The 19863-nt window shown below is 41.1% G+C and overlaps 1 protein-coding gene and 1 pseudogene across 1 annotated transcript in view; both read right to left on the reverse strand.

Annotated features, from left to right (window-relative positions):
* Nucleotides 1-19863, reverse strand: part of STARD9 (StAR related lipid transfer domain containing 9) — a 114873-nt gene that overhangs the window by 61836 nt on the left and 33174 nt on the right.
* Nucleotides 7448-9374, reverse strand: LOC138073473 (importin subunit alpha-1 pseudogene; annotated as a pseudogene).

A 19863-nucleotide genomic window follows, 5' to 3' on the forward strand; every position in this document is an offset into this window, starting at 1 on the left:
AGGAATTCTGGAGTGGGTTGCCATGCCGCCTCCAGGGGATCTTCCTGACGCAGGGATTGAACCTGCGTCTCTTGTGTTTCCTGCCCTGGCAGGCAGGTGCTTTGCCACTAGCGCTACCTGGTGGGAGGAAGGAGGTATACGGAATTTCTGTGCTCAATTTTTCTGTAAACCTAAAATTGCTTTAACAAATAAACTCTATTTTCAAAAAAGATCCACAAGATAAATCTCAAGGAATGGAATTCCCTGATAACGGCAACATTTATCAGACATACCCTTCCTAAAACCGGTTAGAATCAACTAAGTCTCTGGATTTATGTCTCTGATTTCATGATGACTATTTAAGGTCCAAAACTAAAGGTTGCTCTGTATTTTCCTAAAGAAAATTTTCACTGTTAGATTTTTGTTGTTGTTGTTTGCTTTTTTTTGGTAGTTTTAGAAAAGGCAGAGGAACCAGAGATCAAACTGCCAACATCCGCTGGATCATCGAAAAAGCAAGAGAGTTCCAGAAAAACATCTATTTCTGCTTTATTGACTATGCCAAAGCCTTTGACTGTGTGGATCACAATAAACTGTGGAAAATTCTGAAAGAGATGGGAATACCAGACCACCTGACCTGCCTCTTAAGAAACCTATATGCAGGTCAGGAAGCAACAGTTAGAACTGGACATGGAACAACAGACTGGTTCCAAATAGGAAAAGGAGTATATCAAGGCTGTATATTGTCCACCCTGCTTATTTAACTTCTATGCAGAGTACATCATGAGAAATCCTGGACTGGAAGAAGTACAAGCTGGAATTCAAGATTGCCAGGAGAAATATCAATAACCTCAGATACGTAGATGACACCACCCTTATGGCAGAAAGTGAAGAGGAACTAAAAAGCCTCTTGATGAAAGTGAAAGTGGAGAGTGAAAAAGTTGGCTTAAAGCTCATCATTCAGAAAACTAAGATCATGGCATCACTTCATGGCAAATAGTTGAGGAAACAGTGGAAACAGTGTCAGACTTTATTTTGGGGGGCTCCAAGATCACTGCAGATGGTGACTGCAGCCATGAAATTAAAAGACGCTTACTCCTTGGAAGAAAAGTTATGACCAACCTAGATAGCATATTCAAAAGCAGAGACATTACTTTGCCAACAAAGGTCCATCTAGTCAAGACTATGGTTTTTCCAGTAGTCATGTATGGATATGAGAGTTGGACTGTGAAGAAAGTTGAGCACCGAAGAATTGATGCCTTTGAACTGTGGTGTTGGAGAAGACTCTTGAGAGTCCCTTGGACTGCAAGGAGATCCAACCAGTCCATTCTGAAGGAGATCAATCCTGGGATTTCTTTGGAAGGAATGATGTTAAAGCTGAAACTCCAGTACTTTAGCCACCTCATGTGAAGAGTTGACTCATTGGAAAAGACTCTGATGCTGGGAGGGATTGGGGGCAGGAGGAGGGGACGACAGAGGATGACATGGCTGGATGGCATCACCGACTCGTTGGACGTGAGTCTGAGTGAACTCCGGGGGTTGGTGATGGACGGGGAGGCCTGGCGTGCTGCAATTCATGGGGTCGCAAAGAGTCGGACACGATTGAGGGACTGAACTGAACTGAGTTCTGTAGTTCTTTATTACATACTATGTTCTCTGAGCCCCAAGGTGACTCCTAACAAAAAAAAACTGTGACTTCAATTTAGGATGAAAAAGGGTTCAAAATGATGAAATAATATTGATTTCAAATACAGGTAACAGAAATTGTTGATGAGTGAGAAGTAAGAGGGTCATTTCAAAGAGGAGAAAAAAAATTAGTTAAAAGAATCTAAAAACTAGCTCTGTTAGCAGGCATCTTTAAACTGGAAAATAATTCTAGACAACTCTGGAAACTATTCAAACACATGTTTTCACTAATGCTGTTACTTAGGAAAACCTCAAATAACCCAGAGTTGTACTTTTACTTCTCATCACACAGAGACGGTGAGGTACAGCTGATACTGTTTGCGGATCTACTGATACATCCTCTCTCCAAACTTGTGGGTTAGAAAAGTAAGGTTTGGGGCCTATTACTTGAAGAGAGAGCATTCACGTAAAATATATAACTTAATGGGGCCTGCAGTTGGGGAAAGGACTTTGAATGATTTGCTTTCCTCCAAACAGCTACACATAAGGTTTAATGGTTAAGAACACAGGCTTTGCAGCTTAATAGATGCATAAGGTTAGCAGATGTAAGCTTTTATATATAGAATGGATAAACAATAAGGTCCTACTATATAGCACAGAGAACTATATTCAGTATTCTATAATAAACCACAATGGAAAGAATATTATATATACAACTGAATCACTTTGCTATACAGCAGTAATTAACACAACATTAAAAATCAACCATACTTCAGTTTTATGAAAAAAGTGTTTTATTCAAAACTAGAGCTTTAGATTCATACAGCTAGTAACACAAAACAATTATTGTGTTAGGCTCTCTTCTTCTTAGCACCTTAAATTTTTAATCCATTTAATCTTCACAATACATCTATGACAACAGTTACTATTATCAAAATTCTCTATCACATGGGAAAATTGAAGTTCCATGGGTAGTTAAGTACCTCTAAATAAAGCTGTTGCCTTTAACCACTGTGATATTTGCCACTAGCAAAATAACTGTCAACACAATTATCAGGAAAAGCAAATTTTATCTGTTGAACACTAAGCTATTACCCTTTAATTTAGAACTGTTCTTCAAGGTTTCTTTATTTCCTGTTGTTTTGCTTCACACTGGGAGAAACTTTACCAACTCTCCTTTTCAGTATTTCTATTAAATAGAAGTCTCAGTAAAATTTTGTTTTAACCTCTGGCCAAAAACAATAAAATCTGAATACTTCTGCCATTTGTTAATCACTTTTGCAGTCTTTTTGTCCCATTAACCTTTTAATTTGCACATGAAGAGAATTATTTCATTCCCAGATTTCACCCACATTGCCATTATTAAATGACCAGAATTGGAAGCCTTAAAGAGAGACATTTTTTTTCTTTGCTGTCTTTCAAATTACAAAGTACACTGACTTTTTGTACCAAATGAAAAAAAAAAATGCATGAAAAAACTAAACTTCCACCCCTACCTCACCTCTAACCCTACTCATTTTAAGTATCCAACAAGTCCCCTTCAAGTACTGAGGAAAGAAAGGATATAACCAACAGGTATGTCCTTCCATATCTTTATCAACATATCTTAGGATATACACTTCTTCATTTTTTGTTTTCATTGAAATATACACAAATAATGTATGTCAACCTGCAGCTTCCTTTTTATCACATAACATAGCATGAACATATAGGTTATTTCCCATAGATATAACTTTTTTTCATGCACATGCACAGCCACAGTTACACAAACACAATGTAAAATAACTGGGCTATATTTTATTTCCTTTTATTTTCCACCTGTCTTTCCCCTTCCTCTCTTCCTCTCTCATACATAAACCTCCCACCTGTGGGTAACATGTTAGCAACTGGGATAACTGTTCATACTTTCCATGGTCATAATCATAAATGCACACGCACTTACACATTTATGGGTTTTTGTTACTTTTTTTTAAAAAATGGGATGTCATTATACACTGTTTTTCTCAGTCAACACAATTTGCAATATATTCCATGGTGTAAATGTGCCAAAATTGAGTCAATCACTCTCCTATAAATGGGCAATCACTTGTTTTTATTATTTTATCCCTACTCATAATGGTTCAATAAATATCTTTGAAGATATATGTTTATATACTGATGTTTTTATTTTTATAGACTGTTTCAGGAATGGGGCTGCTGGGTCAAAGGATTAAAATATTTCTTATTTTCATAAATATTAAGACTATTTTCCCAAAAGACTATAATAACTTACATTTCTATTGACAAAATTAATAAGAGAATCCTTTTCTTCATATTCCCACCAGGAATCTTTTTAACTGCTCTTCATTTGAACAATACAAATTCATATCTTAATGTTTCTATAATAACTGAGTTTGAAGTCATCATTCTTTGGCAGGAGCATTTAAATTTGCTCTCCCCAAGAAGGGTCTATTCATGTCCTTTGCCCATTCTTCTACTGGATTGTTTTTCTTTTCAATATGAAAGACTTCTTAGTATATTATAAACAGCAGTCCTTAATCTGCCATATGCATTTCAAATATTTTTCTCCCTAATCTATTCACCTTTTTCTAAGTTAAAAGGCAATTTTTTGAGTAGTTTTAGGTTAAGAGAAAAGCTGAGTGGAAATTACAAAGTTCTCATGCACCCCTTCAGCCCTCTGTCCTCTCGCTCCTCAGTCTCCCATATTATTAACATCTTGCATTACTATGATACATTTGTTGTAACTGATGAGCCAATACTGCTATAGTATTATTAAATAAAGTCCAAAGTTCACATTAGGGTTCACTTTTTGTTTTGTACAGTTCTATGAGTTTTTACAAATACATAACAATATGTAACCACCACTACAGTATCATAAAGAATAATTTCACTGCCCTAAAAAAAATCCCCTGTACTTTACCTATTCTTCCCTCCCTCCCTCCCATGAACTGGAAACTACTGACCTTTTTATTGTCTCCATACTTTTCCAGAGTGTCATATAGTTGCAATCATATAATATACAGCCTTTTCAGATTGGCTTCTTTCACTTTGTTGCTGTTCAGTTGCTCAGTCATGTCTGACTCTGCAACACCATGGACTGCAGCACGCCTGGCTTCCTTGTCCTTCATCTCCCAGAGTTTGCCCAAATTCATATTCACTGAATCAGTGATGCCATCCAACCATCTCATCCTCTTTCATACCCTTCTCTTCCTACCTACAATCTTTCCCAGTATCAGGTCTTTTTCAATGAGTCAGCTCTTTGCATCAGTGGTCAAAGTATTGGAGCTTCAGCATCAGTCCTTCCAATAAATATTCAAGGTTGATTTCCTTTCAGATCGACTGGTTTCATCTCCTGGCTGTCCAGGGGACTCTCAAGAGTCTTCTCCAGCACCACCAGTTCGAATGCATCAATTCTTCAGTGCTCAGCCTTCTTTACAGTTCAACTTTCACATACATATATGACTACTGGAAAAACCATAGCTTTGATTATACACACCTTTGTCAGCAAAGTGATGTCTCTGCTTTTTAACATGCTGTCTAGGTTTGTCATAGCTTTTCTTCCAAGGAGCAAGTATATTTTAATTTCATGGCTGCAGTCACCATCAGCAGTGATTTTGGAGACCAAGAAAATAAATCTGTCACTGTTTCCATTTCTTCCCCATCTATTTGTCATAAAGTGATGGAACCAGATGCCATGATCATAGTTTTTTGAATGTTGAGTTTTAGGCCAGCTTCTTCACTCTCCTCTTTCACCTTCAGCAAGAGGCTCTTTAGTTTCTCTTCACTTTTTGCCATTAGGGTGGTGCCATCTGCATATCTGAGGTTATTTTACTTAGTAATATGCATTTAAGGTTCTTTCATGTCTTTTCATGACTAGATATCTCATTTTTTATTTTTTTTAAAAATTATTCATTTACTTATTTATGGCTGTGCTAGATCATCATTGCTGTGTGGACTTTTCTCTAGCTGCAGTGAGCAGGGACGGCTCTGTAGTTGCAATGCATGGGCTTCTAATTGGTTTCTCTTGTTGTGGAGCACAGGCTCTGGGATGTGCAGGCTTCAGCAGCTGAGGCACTTGGGCTCAGTAGTTGTGTCTCCTGGGCTGTAGAGCACAGGCTCAGTAATTGTGGCACACAAGCTTAGTTGCTTCATGGAACGTGGGATCTTCCCAGATCAGGGATTGAACCTGTGTCTCCTGCACTGGCAGGGGGATTTTTTTACCACTGAGCCACCAGGGAAGCCCTCTCATTTCTTTTTAAGGCTGACTATCCCATCATTTGGAGGTGCCACAGTTTACACATTCACCTATTGAAGGTCACTTTGGCTCCTTGCAAATTTTGGCAACTATGAATAAAGGTGCTATAAACATTTTGAGCACAGATTTTTGTGTGGATGTAATGTTAAACTCCTTTGGGTAAATAGCAAGAACTGTGACTGACCAATGACAACTTTTCCTTCACCTTGCACCAAGATCCCCTGACAATCCATGCATTCCATCCCTTACATACAGGCACTACAAAATATAAAGTCCAACTTCTATTAGAACTGCCGCAAAGCTTGAGGCCTCCCCTGAACCATGTAAGCCCTGACTGCCTGCTAACCCACAACAGCAGCTGCTGCTTTTTTAAAAATAAAGGATGAAATAATCTTTATCTACAGGATACTGCAAAATATGAAATTCCACACAGAAATAAACCCACTGAGAGAAGCTTCATACAATATGTACAGTTTGGAACTGTTCAAGTATAGTCTCCTTGTAAAAAGTGCTAAATAGCAAACCACATGTAAAGAATTCTTAGTAGAGAAACAGAAAGACAAACTTATACCAAACCTAGTACATGTTTGATATGACAAATTTACGCTTCAGTTGTATAGTCTGAAAGATAATGGTCTCAGAATGCCATCCTGAACTATAGCCTCAGAGGTAGTTTCTGGCCCAAATTTTGATATTCTTGTTCCTCCATACAGAAGTATCTCTCAATCAAGTTTAATGAAGCTTTGGGTACTGACTCATTTTCACGGTTTTATAGAGCCTCAGTTTTATCCAAACCTCTGCATTCTTCAATTACACTAAGTTTCTCAGTTTCACCTAATTTCTCAGCAACCCAAGATACTTGAAAGGGCATCCAGAATAACTAGGGTAATTTTGGTATGTTTCACAGTTAAAAGGTTCATCAACAATTCTATTATGCCACAATGAATGATGTTACACAATCTGTTCAACTGTTCCACCACTTCTTTGGTTGTTCACAGTCCACACAGCTTCTTTTTGCATCTTAAAGTCTGCCTTAGAACACCAATGAAGAATGGGACTAAACCATGATTCACAACTCACTGAATCTGGTGCTGGTGGCCAGCTTTAATATCTGACATTGTCTGTGCATTTGCTAGTACTTTTGGACATCATGATACAGGAGATGAAGCAAAGTATAATTTGCAGACTTCCCTGACAGTCCAGTGGATAAGAAACTGCCTGCCAATTCAGGGTACACAGGTTTGATCCTTGGCCTGGGACGATCCCACATGCGTCAGGGCAATTAAGCTTGCGCACTACAACTACTGTGCGCATGCTCTGGAGCCCGCAAGCCACAACCACTGAACCTGTGTGCTGCAACTACTGAAGCCCAGGTACCTACAGCTCATGCTCTGCCACAAAAGAAGTCACTACAATGAGAAGCTTGTGCACCGAAACTAGAGAGTATTCCCCACTTGCTGTAATTAGAGAAAGTCCATGCACAACAATGAAGACCCAGCACAGTCAAAAATTAATTAATTACTTAAAAAATAATTTACTCAGTAGCATCTAGCAAGGATTCAGGGTTCTTGTTACTACTAAGGTGCATATTCAAGATGATACATTAGGAACTGCAAGAAGACCCAGCAGCAGATTGATGGCACCACACTTGATAACCAAGTCTTGGAAAACAAAACCATCACCTGCAATGTTTCCAAGACCCCGTACAGCTTGTTCACTGATTTAATTATAGGGAGATGCCAGTAGAGAAATGAATGCTGGGGCAGCACCTCTATCTACCACAGCCCCAGTCTGTTCTGACATTCTGGAAGCAATGCTGGTGAACACTCAAGTAGATTCAAACTGAACAGGACTACAGTCAGTTCTGCCCAAGAAGGACACAAACTTTGGAATCAAACCAGCCCAGATTATGTTGCCTATTGGGGGTTGCTTTTCCTAGAAGGCAGTTTCCCAGCAGCTTGAGTAGCTTTAAGTTGGCTTTCCAAATTGTTGCTACCGATGTCTTTGACAGTATTAACAACAGACCAATTTACAGTGCCCTGGTCATTTCAGTTTTCTGGCAGTGGAGGAGCAGCATCAGGAAGCAACCTTACATTTCTCCTTTTCAGTACCGGGTTGTCCTTCTTAGCTTAGCTCTCCTTGGTTCCACATTATCCAGTACTCAGCACTGCATCATTTCTGTACTACTGTGCCCTTGAATCCATTAGGGCAATCAGTGGTCAGCTAGCATTCTTGTTGCTGAACGTGGTTATAAGACATAGGAAGGAAGCTACAGAGCCAGCTCAGATTTCCACAGAAGGCTGTGCAGACCCTATGACTGCTTGAATTTAGAAAATTGGGGGATAGAAATGGAAGGAAGATGAGACATATTCAATTTTCTACCTTTCTAGATACTCTCTAAGCATGTGATTGCCCCAGATTCTTCAACCTTTTATCACAATGTGCCCCCAAATTATTTTCCCCACCACCCTGTAGAATACTAGAAATTCTCTCCAGTATAGTAATTCATCTGAGTTAGCTGTAACTTCACAATGCCTCTATTAAAATGCACATGCTACCAGAGAGGACAGAGGGACATATTATTGTGAATAGAAAAGGTATTGGAGAACTTATTGTGTGCTGGATAAGATTGTGATCAGGTATCAAGAAGTTAATAATAATAATACTTATGTAGCATTTATTATCAGAGAAGGCAATGGCACTCCACTCCAGTATTCTTGCCTGGAAAATCCCATGGACGGAGGAGCCTGGTGGGCTGCAGTCCATGGGGTCGCTAAGAGTCGGACTCGATTGAGCGACTTCACTTTCACTTTTCACTTTCATGCACTGGAGAAGGAAATGGCAACCCACTCCAGTGTTCTTGCCTGGAGAATCCCAGGGACAAGGGAGCCTGGTGGGCTGCCATCTATGGGGTCGCCCAGGGTCAGACACAACTGAAGCGACTTAGCAGCAGCAGCAGCATTTATTATTGGAGAAGGCAATGGCACTCCACTCCAGTACTCTTGCCTGGAAAATCCCATGGATGGAGGAGCCTGGTAGGCTGCAGTCCATGGGGTCACTAAGAGTCGGACACAACTGAGTGACTTCACTTTCACTTTTCACTTTCATGCATTGGAGAAGGAAATGGCAACCCACTCCAGTGTTCTTGCCTGGAGAATCCCAGGGACAGGGGAGCCTGGTGGGCTGCCGTCTATGGGGTCGCACAGAGTCGGACATGACTGAAGCGACTTAGAAGCAGCAGCAGCATTTATTATCTGCTAAGCACTGTTCTGGGCTTCCCTAATAGCTCAATGGTAAAGAATCCACCTGTTAATGCAGGAGACATGGGTTCAGTCCCTGGGTTTGGAATATCTCCTGGAGAAGGAAATGGAAACTACAGTATTCTTGCTTGGGAAATCCTATGGGCAGAGGAACTTGGTGGGCTTTAGTCCATGGGGTCGAAACAGAGTTGGGCATGACTTGGCAACAAAACAACAACAAAAGCACAGTTCTAAGTATTTTATATTTACTTACTCATTTAGTCCTCACAACAACTCTGAGGTAGGTATCATTACCCCCTTTTACAGATAAGTAAAGCACAGAGAGATAAGGACTAGCCCAGGATCACAGCCAGTAATCTGTGAAACTGGAAAACAAGCCATACTTTTAATCACATACTTCACCACCTTTCATCTAGAATGGAGATGAGGGTTTAGAGGAAAGTCTAGGGTCCCTCTAGTATCAGACCCTAAAATATACCCTCTCTACTGAATGCAACTTTTATCACCTTATTCAAAAGATAAAAACAGGGCTTCCCTGGTCGGTCAGTGGTGAAGAACCTGCCTGCCAATGCAGGAAACATGGGTCAATCCCTGATCCAGGAAGATTCCACATGCCATGGAGCTACTAAACCCGTGCACCACAACTGTTAGCCCTGTGCTCTAGAGCCTGGGAGTTGCAACTACTGAAGCCCGCATGCCCTAGAGCCTGTGCTCCACAACAAAAGAAGCCACCGCAATGAGAAGCCTGAGCACTACAACTAAAGAGTAACCCCCACTCACAGCAACTAGAGAAAACCCATGTGCAGCAACAAAGACCCAGCACAGCCAAAAATAAATACATAAAATTATATTTTAAAAAGATAACAGAAATCCCTGTCTACTTATCTAGGGCTTCTTTTTTATGCAAAGAGAAAAAAGTAAAGTAAAAAAGAGTTGGGGACTTCCCTGGTGGTCCAGTGGCTAAGACTCTATGCTCCCTATGCAAGAGGCCCAGGTTCGATCTCTGGTCAGGGAACTAGATTCCACATGCTGCAACAAAGATCAAAGCTCTCAAGTGCAGCAACTAAGACCCAGCATAGTCAAACAAATAAATAAAATTTTAAAGAAATACAATTGAACACAGCAGCAAATACTCAGATATACAGAGAGAAACATAAATTCATATTTTTAGTTTAAGTTCCTAGTTCCTGAAGGAATCAAGAAACTGAACTTTGAGATCACCAAAACACATATCTTTGTTTATACAAGACTAGTCTATTTCTAACAGTGTTTTTTGCTAAGGAATGTTCCCATAGACAACTGTCCAAGTGGCACGTGAGACCTGGTAGGTCCCATATGCGCCCTTCATACTTTCTGGACATAAGCAAGGAATTCACAGGACAAATAGATGGCTATCCAATGCTACCACTTTCCTCCTCCCTGCAAAAAGAGATTCCTTAGAGAAGCTCATGTGAGAAAAGATGAAAGGTGGACTTATGGGAACAGAATTGAAGACTCTTGCTATTCCCACAGCTGCTTTTAAAAAGATGATCACAAGGATTCCTTGATCATAATCTACCATGTCTTTTGTCATTTAACGCTTTTTCCACGCCCCATCTGACTGAGCCCCAAGCAAAGTAAGTACAGGCAAAAGAGAGACTGTCAAGCATTGTCGTTTAGCTGCTAAGTTGTGTCTGACTCTTTGAGATTCCATGGACTGTAACCCTCTGTCCATGGGATTTTCCAGGCAAGAATACTGGAGTGGGTTGCCACTTCCTCCTCTAAGGAGTCTTACTGACCTAGGGATTGAACCCATGTCTCCTGCATTGGCAAGCAGATTCTTCACCACTGAGCCACCAGGGAAGCCCTTGTCAACCTTTAGATGACCCCAAATAAAGATGCTGTTAATAATAAGGGAGACTTCCTGGGATCCAGTAGCTAAGACTCCACACTTTAAGGGCTTCCACTGCAGGGGGCTTGAGTTCAATCCCTGGTCAGGGAGCTAAGATCCCACATGCTGCACATCTCAGCCAAAAATAAAATAAACTGAGAGCACCATTGAAAAAAAAACAAAACCCTGAAAAAAAAAAGAATGTTAATAAGGGTCTGCCAAATTGGTTAAAGATGAACTCTCTTGGGGAGCTCTGAATGGTAGACAGAGAGCTGCTGTTGGCCTCCTACAGTTACTGCTGGATTCTGAGCAGTGATGAATAATGCTCCATTGTTGTGTGGCCTGGCTGTGTGACGGTGGATATGGCAGACAGTTTCCAGTTTCCTGATTTCCTCACATAGCCTCGCATTCGTGACCCATCATGTGAGACAACCTGATCACCTCTCTCCCAGGCAGCTTGAAAAAGCCCTATCACAATGGCAGGTTTAACTGTCATCACCAACAGGAACAAAGCAGGATCTCTGAGCAGCAGTCACATGGCAGGTGGACTTGTTAGCAGCTTGCCCAGCAGCTGGTCTGAACAAAGACAAAGAAGGTGGTCAGATTATTAGGTATGAGGGCATCTTTGCATCTTCACAGGCAGAATCCAAATGGGATATGCTGTTTCATTGCCTTCAAGGTATGGATAAAATAAAGGGATGTTGCAGATCCATGGGGTTGCAAAGACTGACACAACTTAATGACTAAACAACAACAGCAGATCCAGGAGAAGAGCTTCATTCCATCAGACAGAATGTCCAAGAGCTAGGTATCTGCAACAATTCAGGCAAATCATCTGAGAATCTTTCTATTCCTAGTAATCAGGATTTATGAGATAGGAGCTGGCAAAATTTTTCTATTATGAGCCATACAGCAAATATATTAGGCTTTATGGGCCATATGGTCTCTGTCACAACTGTTCAGCTCTGTCTTTGTAGTACAAAAGCATCCACAAATACTACACAAACAAATGGCATGGCTATGCTCCAAGAAAACTTTACTAAATCGGGTAGTGGCCAGATGGAGTCCACAGGACATATTAAGAGTTTGCCATCCAGAGCTATAGGGCAAAAGTCCTTTTTAGAACCAACTTCTTCAAAAATATAAGTGGGTTTGAGGGTTCCAAGAGAAAAAGGAGTCAAAGAAAAACTAAAGAGAGTCCTGCATACATGAAAGGCCTTCTAACACTTTTAACACCTGGAGTAACAAGCAAGTTTGGCCTTGGAGTACAAAATAAAGCAAGGCAAAGACTAACAGAGTTTTGCCAATAGAAAGCACTGGTCACAGCAAATACCCTCTTCCAACAACACAAGAGACGACTCTACACATGGACATCACCAAATGGTCAATACCAAAATCAAGTTGATTATATTCTTTCCAGCTGAAGATGGAGAAGCTCTATACAGTCAGCAAAAACAAGACTGGGAGCTGACTATGGCTCAGATCATGAGTTCCTTATTGCAAAAATCAGGCTAAACTGAAGAAAGCAGGGAAAAACACTAGGCCATTCAAATATGATCTAAATCAAATCCCTTATGATTATACAGTAGAAGTGACAAATAGATTCAAGGGATTAGATCTGATAGACAGAGTGCCTGAAGAACTATGGATGGAGGTTCATAACACTGTACAGGAGGCAGTGATTAAAACCATCCCAAAGAAAAAGGAATGCAAAAAGACAAAATGGTTGTCTGAGGAGGCCTTACCAATAAATAGCTGAGAAGAGAAGTGAAAGGTAAAGGAGAAAAGGAAAGATATATCCATCTGGATGCAAAGTTCCAAAGAATAGCAAGGAGAGATCAGAAAGCCTTCTTAATTGAACAATGCAAAGAAATAGATGAAAACAAAAGAATGGGAAAGACTAGAGATTTCTTCAAGAAAATTAGAAATACCAAGGGAACATTTCATGCAAAGATGGGCACAATAAAGGACAGAAATAAAGGACCTAACAGAAGCAGAAGATATTAAGAAGAGGGGGCAAGAATATACAGAAGAACCATTAAAAAAAGATCTTCATGACTCAGATAACTACGATGTGTGATCACTCATCTAGAGCCAGACATCCTAGAGTGCAAAGTCAGATGGGTTTTAAGAAGCATCACTACAAACAAAGCTAGTAGAGGTGATGGAATTCCAGCTGAGCTATTTCAATTCCTGAAGATGATGCTGTGAAAATGCTGCACTCAACATGCCAGCAAATCTGGAAGACTCATCAGTGGCCACAGGACTGGAAAAGGTCAGTATTCATTTCAATCCCAAAGAAGGGCAATGCCAAACAATGTTCAAACTACCACACAACTGCACTCATTTCTCATGCTAGCAAAGTAATGCTCAAAATTCTCCAAGCCACGCATCAATAGTATGTGAACCAAGAACTTCCAGATGTTCAAGCTGGATTTAGAAAAGGCAGAGGAACCAGAGCTCAAATTGCCAACATCTACTGGATCATAGAAAAAGCAAGAGAATTCAAGAAGAATATCTACATCTGCTTCATTTACTATGCTAAACTCTTTGACTATGTGAATTACAACAAACTGTGAAAAACTCTTAAAGAGATAAGAATACCAGAACACCTGACCTGCCTCCTGAGAAACCTGTATGCAGGTCAAGAAGCAACAGTTAGAACCGGAAGTGGAACAACAGACTGATTTAAAATTAGGAAAGGAGTATGTAAAGGCTATATATTTTCACTCTGCTTATTTAACTTATATGCAACATCATGCAAAATGCTGGGCTGGATAAAGCACAAGTTGGAATCAGGATTGCCCGGAGAATATCAATAACCTCAGATATGCAGATGACACCAACCTCATGGCAGAAAGGGAAGAGGAACTAAAAAGCCTCTTGATGAAAGTGAAAGAGGAGAGTGGAAAAGCTGGCTTAAAACTCAACATTCAAAAAACTAAGATCATGGCATCCGGTCCCATAACTTCGTAGCAAATAAATGGGCAAAGAATGGAAACAGTGGCAGACTTTATTTTCTTGGGCTCCAAAATGACTCCAGATGGTGACTGCAGTCATGAAATTAAAAGATACTTGCTCCTTGGAAGAAAAGCTATGACAAACCTAGACAGTGTATTTTTTTATCTTTTTTAATATAAATTTATTTTAATTGGAGGCTAATTACTTTACAATATTGTATTGGTTTTGCCATACATTAACATGAATCTGCCATGGGTGTACATGTGTTCCCCATCCTGAAATCCCCTCCCACCTCCCTCTCCATCCCGTCCCTCTGGGTCATCCCAGTGCACCAGCCCCAAGCATTCTGTATCATGCATCGAACCTGGACTGGCAATTCGTTTCACATATGATAATATACATGTTTCAATGCCATTCTCCCAAATCATCCCACCCTCGCCCTCTCCCACAGAGCCCAAAAGACTGTTCTATACATCTGTGTCTCTTTTGCTCTCTTGCATACAGGGTTATCGTTACCATCTTTCTAAATTCCATATATATGTGTAAGTATACTGTATTGGTGTTTTTCTTTCTGGCTTACTTCACTCTGTATAATTGGCTCCAGTTTCATCCACCTCATTAGAACTGATTCAAATGTATTCTTTTTAATGGCTGAGTAACTCCAGTACTTTGGCCACCTCATGCGAAGAGTTGACTCATTGGAAAAGACTTTGATGCTGGGAGGGATTGGGGGCAGGAAGAGAAGGGGACGACAGAGGATGAGATGGCTGGATGGCATCACTGACTCAATGGCCGTGAATCTGAGTGAGCACTGGGAGTTGGTGATGGACAGGGAGGCCTGGTGTGCTGCGATTCATGGGGTCGCAAAGAGTCGGACACGACTGAGCGACTGAACTGAACTGAATCAAGATTGCCGGGAGAAATATCAATAACTTCAGATATGCAGATGACACCACCTTTATGGCAGAAAGTGAAGAGGAACTAAAAAGCCTCCTGATGAAAGTGAAAGAGGAGAGTGAAAAAGTTGGCTTAAAGCTCAACATTCAGAAAAAGAAGATCATAGCATCTGGTCCCATCACTTTATGGGAAATAGATGGGGAAACAGTGGAAACAGTGTCAGACTTTATTTTTTGGGGGCTCCAAAATCACTGCAGATGGTGACTGCAGCCAGGAATTAAAAGATGCTTACTCCTTGGAAGAAAAGTTATGACCAACCTAGATAGCATATTCAAAAGCAGAGACATTACTTTGCCAACCAAGGTCTGTCTAGTCAAGGCTATGGTTTTTCCAATGGTCATGTATGGATGTGAAAGTTGGATTGTGAAGAAAACTGAGCACCGAAGAACTGATGCTTTTGAACTGTGGTGTTGGAGAAGACTCTTGAGAGTCCCTTCCTTGCACTACAAGGAAATCCAACCAGTCCATTCTGAAGGAGATCAGCCCTGGGATTTCTTAGGAAGGAATGATGCTAAAGCTGAAACTCCAGTACTTTGGCCACCTCATGAGAAGAGTTGACTCATTGGAAAAGACTCTGATGCTGGGAGGGATTGGGGGCAGGAGGAGAAGGGGATGACAGAGGATGAGATGGCTGGATCGCATCACTGACTCAATGGACATGAGTCTGAGTGAACTCTAGGAGTTGCTGATGGACAGGGAGACCTGGTGTGCTGCGATTCATGGGGTCGCAAAGAGTCGTACACGACTGAGCGACTGAACTGAACTGAATACTCCATTGTGTATATGTACCACAGCCTTCTTATCCATTCGTCTGCTGATGGACATCTAGGTTGCTTCCATGTCCTGGCTATTATAAACAGTGCTGTGATGAACACTGGGGTACACATGTCTCTTTCAATTCTGGTTTCCTCAGTGTGTATGCCCAGCAGTGGGATTGCTGGGTCATAAGGCAGTTCTATTTCCAGTTTTTTAAGGAATCTCCACACTGTTCTCCATAGTGGCTGTACTAGTTTGCATTCCCACCAACAGTGTAGGAGGGTTCCCTTTTCTCCACACCCTCTCCAGCATTTATTGCTTGTAGACTTTTGGATAGCAGCCATTCTGACTGGCATGAAATGGTACCTCAGTGTGGTTTTGATTTGCATTTCTCTGATCGTGAGTGATGTTGAGCATCTTTCCATGTGTTTGTTAGCCATCTGTATGTCTTCTCTGGAGAAATGTCTGTTTAGTTCTTTGGCCCATTTTTTGATTGGGTCGTTTTTTTCTGGCATTGAGCTGTAGAAGTTGCTTGTATATTTTTCAGATTAATTCTTTGTCAGTCACTTCATTTGCTATTATTTTCTCCCATTCTGAAGGCTGTCTTTTCACCTTGCTTATAGTTTCCTTTGTTGTGCAGAAGCTTTGAATTTTAATTAGATCCCATTTGTTTATTTTTGCTTTTATTTCCAATATTCTGGGAGGTGGGTCATAGAGGATCCTGCTGTGATTTATGTCAGAGAGTGTTTTGCCTATGTTCTCCTCTAGGAGCTTATAGTTTCTGGTCTTACGTTTAGATCTTTAATCCATTTTGAGTTTATTTTTGCGTATGATGTTAGAAAGTGTTCTAGTTTCATTCTTTTACAAGTGCTTGACCAGTTTTCCCAGCACCACTTGTTAAAGAAATTGTCTTTTCTTCATTGTATATTCTTGCCTCCTTTGTCAAAGGTGTCCAGAGGTGCATGGATTTATCTCTGGGCTTTCTATTTTGTTCCCTTGATCTATATTTCTGTCTTTGTGCCATTACCGTACTGTCTTGATGACTGTTAGACAGTGTATTAAAAAGCAGAGACATCACTTTACCAACAAAAGTCTATATAGTCAAAGCTATGGTTTTTCCCGTAGTCGTGTATGGATGTGAGAGATGAACCATAAAGACTGAGCACCAAAGCATTGATGCTTTTGAATTGTGGTGTTGGAGAAGACTCCTGAGAGTCCCTTGAACTGCAAGGAGACCAAACCAGTCAATCATAAAGGGAATCAGTCCTGGATATCCACTGTAAGGACTGATACTGAAGCTCCAATACTTTGGCCACCTAAGGCAAAGAGTCAACTCATTAGAAAAGACCTTGATGCTGGGAAAGACTGAAGGCAGGAGGAGAAGGGGAAGACACCAAGATGGTTGGATGGCATCACCGACTCAATGGACATGAGTTTGAGCAAGCTCCAGGAGATGGTGAAGGACAGGAAAGCTGGTGTGCTGCAGTCCATGGGCACGCAAAGAGTCGGATATGACTGAGCCAGTGAACAACACTTTGAAACACATTAAGATCATTTATCATTGAAAATAAATGAAAGTACATGAACAAATCACCTTGATCTATTTTCTTAAAATACCTAATACTCTACCAAAGTTGGGCTTCCCAGGTGGTGTTAGTGGTAAAGAACCTGCCTGCTAATGCATTTGAGACATCCTAGGGATTGGGTTTGATCCCTGAGTCAGGAAGATCTCCTAGAAGAGGAAATGGCAATCCACTCCAGTATTCTTGCCTGGAGAATCCCATGAACAGAAGAGCCTGGCGGGCTGCAGTCCATAGAGTCGCACAGAGTCGGACACAACTGAAGTATGCATGTATGCCTGTATGCACAACTAAAGTTAAAGTTACTCAACAAGCTCAACACTGAAGAGTTAGCAGTCAGGACAAAGTTAGGTTACTGTAGCAAATCCCTAAGGGAGAAGGCAACGGCACCCCCCTCCAGTACTCTTGCTTGGAAAATCCCATGGGCGGAGGAGCCTGGTGGGCTGCAGTCCATGGGGTCGCTAAGGGTCGGACACGATTGAGTGACTTCACTTTCGCTTTTCACTTTCATGCACTGGAGAAGGAAGTGGCAACCCACTCCAGTGTTCTTGCCTGGAGAATCCCAGGGACAGGGGAGCCTGATGGGCTGCCGTCTATGGAGTCGCACAGAGTCGGACACGACTGAAGCGACTTAGCAGCAGCAGCAGCAGCAAATCCCTAAAGCATAGTAGCTGAAAACAACAAAAGCTTATTTCTGGCTCATGCTACTTGTGGGTCAGTAGGGAGTCTTGGTGGTTGTAGCTTCTCTGACAGAACTATCTGTCTCCAATGTTACTGATCTTGATGCCAGAAGGAAAAGGGCTTTGCAAGGTCATAGATCAGCAACTGAAGGCTCAGACATCATTTCTTCTTAAATATACTCACAGAGCTCATCATATGCAACCTCCCCCCCCACCCCCCCTGCCACACACAATGGGACCAGAAACTGAAATTGTATCACACAACAGGAGATAAACAGCCTTGAATATTCAGTGAACAGCATGAATGATCATCACATAGCAATGGTTAAGCCACTTTTATTTATTCAATTTATTTATTTGGCTGTGCAGGGTCTTAGTTGTAGCATGTAAGATCTAGTTCCCTTACCAGGGATCGAACCCAGGACCCCTGCATTGGGAGCATGGAGTCTGAGCCACTGGACCACCAGGGAAGTTCCAAACCACTTTTGGCTAAATGATCACAAAATGAGATTTTCTTAATAAAAACATATTTCTGATATTTTAGTTAACCAGAAATCACTGTCAACTTCATGTACATTCAAAATTTCAAATTATTCAGTATATTCTTTCTTAATGTCTAAGGATTTGGCAATGGCAGGACGTGAAGTCATCTTTATGAATATCTATTCTTAATGCCCACACTGGTAGATGTAGAAGATACAGGAGACTGTTTATAGACCACAGACCTAACTAGAAGACACATGAGGGTAGGCACAGGGCTCTCCCAGGAAGTCTTAGGGACAGGACACACAGAGTGGTTTTCCCATAGCCCACTCTGGTATCAGGATGTATTTCAGAATTCCTTAGTTTCCTACCATACTCTTCTGACCAGCTTTGATGGTACAGGAGGTGCTGTTAATGTTCTACATCTATATATCAATACATTTGGATTTCTTTACTATTTTCATGTGTACCAGCCAATGGGTGTGCTTTAACTTCCAAACGTTAGTATCTGTATCTTTTTGTCTCTTTTTTTGGAGGACTGCCCTCAAGAGTTCCTTTTAAGAGCCAGATGTTCTTCAAAAGGCAATTATTACCAGTGACTGACGGATGCAGGGAAACTCAGGACATTTTTGATTGTTGTTGTTGCTGTTCAGTCAATCAGTCATGTCTGACTCTTTGCAACCCTATGGACTTCAACACACCAGGCCTCTCTGTCCCTCACCATCTCCCGAAGTTTGCCCAAGTTGATGTCCACTGCATCAGTGATGCCATCCACCTATCTCATCCTCTGACGCTCTCCTTTCCTTCTGCCCTCAATCTTTTCCAGCATCAGGGACTTTTCCAATGAGTCAGCCGTTCACATCAGATGATCAAACTACTGGCATTTCAACCTCAGCATCAGTCCTTCCAATGAGTATTCAAGGGTTGATTTCCCTTAAGATTGACAAGTTCGATTCTTGATTCAGAAAACTCTATACTCTGAATCCGCCTGCAATGCAGGAGACCCCGATTCAATTCCTGGGTTGGGAAGATCCATGGGAGAAGGGATAGGCTACCCATTCCAGTATTCTTGGGGTTCCCTTGTGGCTCATCTAGTAAAGAATCTGCCTGCAATGCGGGAGACTTGGGTTCGATCCCTGGGTTAGGAAGATCCCATGGAGAAGGGAACAGCTATTTTAAAAGTTTGATGGATGCCACCCCTAGAATTTTGATTCAGTAGGTCTAAGGTAGAGCCCAGTAAGTTCCCAGGTAATATCAATCTTGCTGATATGGAAACTTCACTTTTTTTGAGAAGGAAAACTTCAGCCACCCCTGCAGAGTGAAACTGATAAGAAGTTTACAATGGTTCTACCTTACTATAGAAAGAATTTATAGGAAATGAAGATTAAGCCTTAAAAAACGTTATTGTTCTTTCCCATGCTGTGGATGTAGGTCCTCATCTTATGAAATAACCATGTGC

Source organism: Capricornis sumatraensis, chromosome 2 (assembly GCF_032405125.1).
Source record: "Capricornis sumatraensis isolate serow.1 chromosome 2, serow.2, whole genome shotgun sequence".
NCBI lineage: Eukaryota > Metazoa > Chordata > Mammalia > Artiodactyla > Bovidae > Capricornis > Capricornis sumatraensis.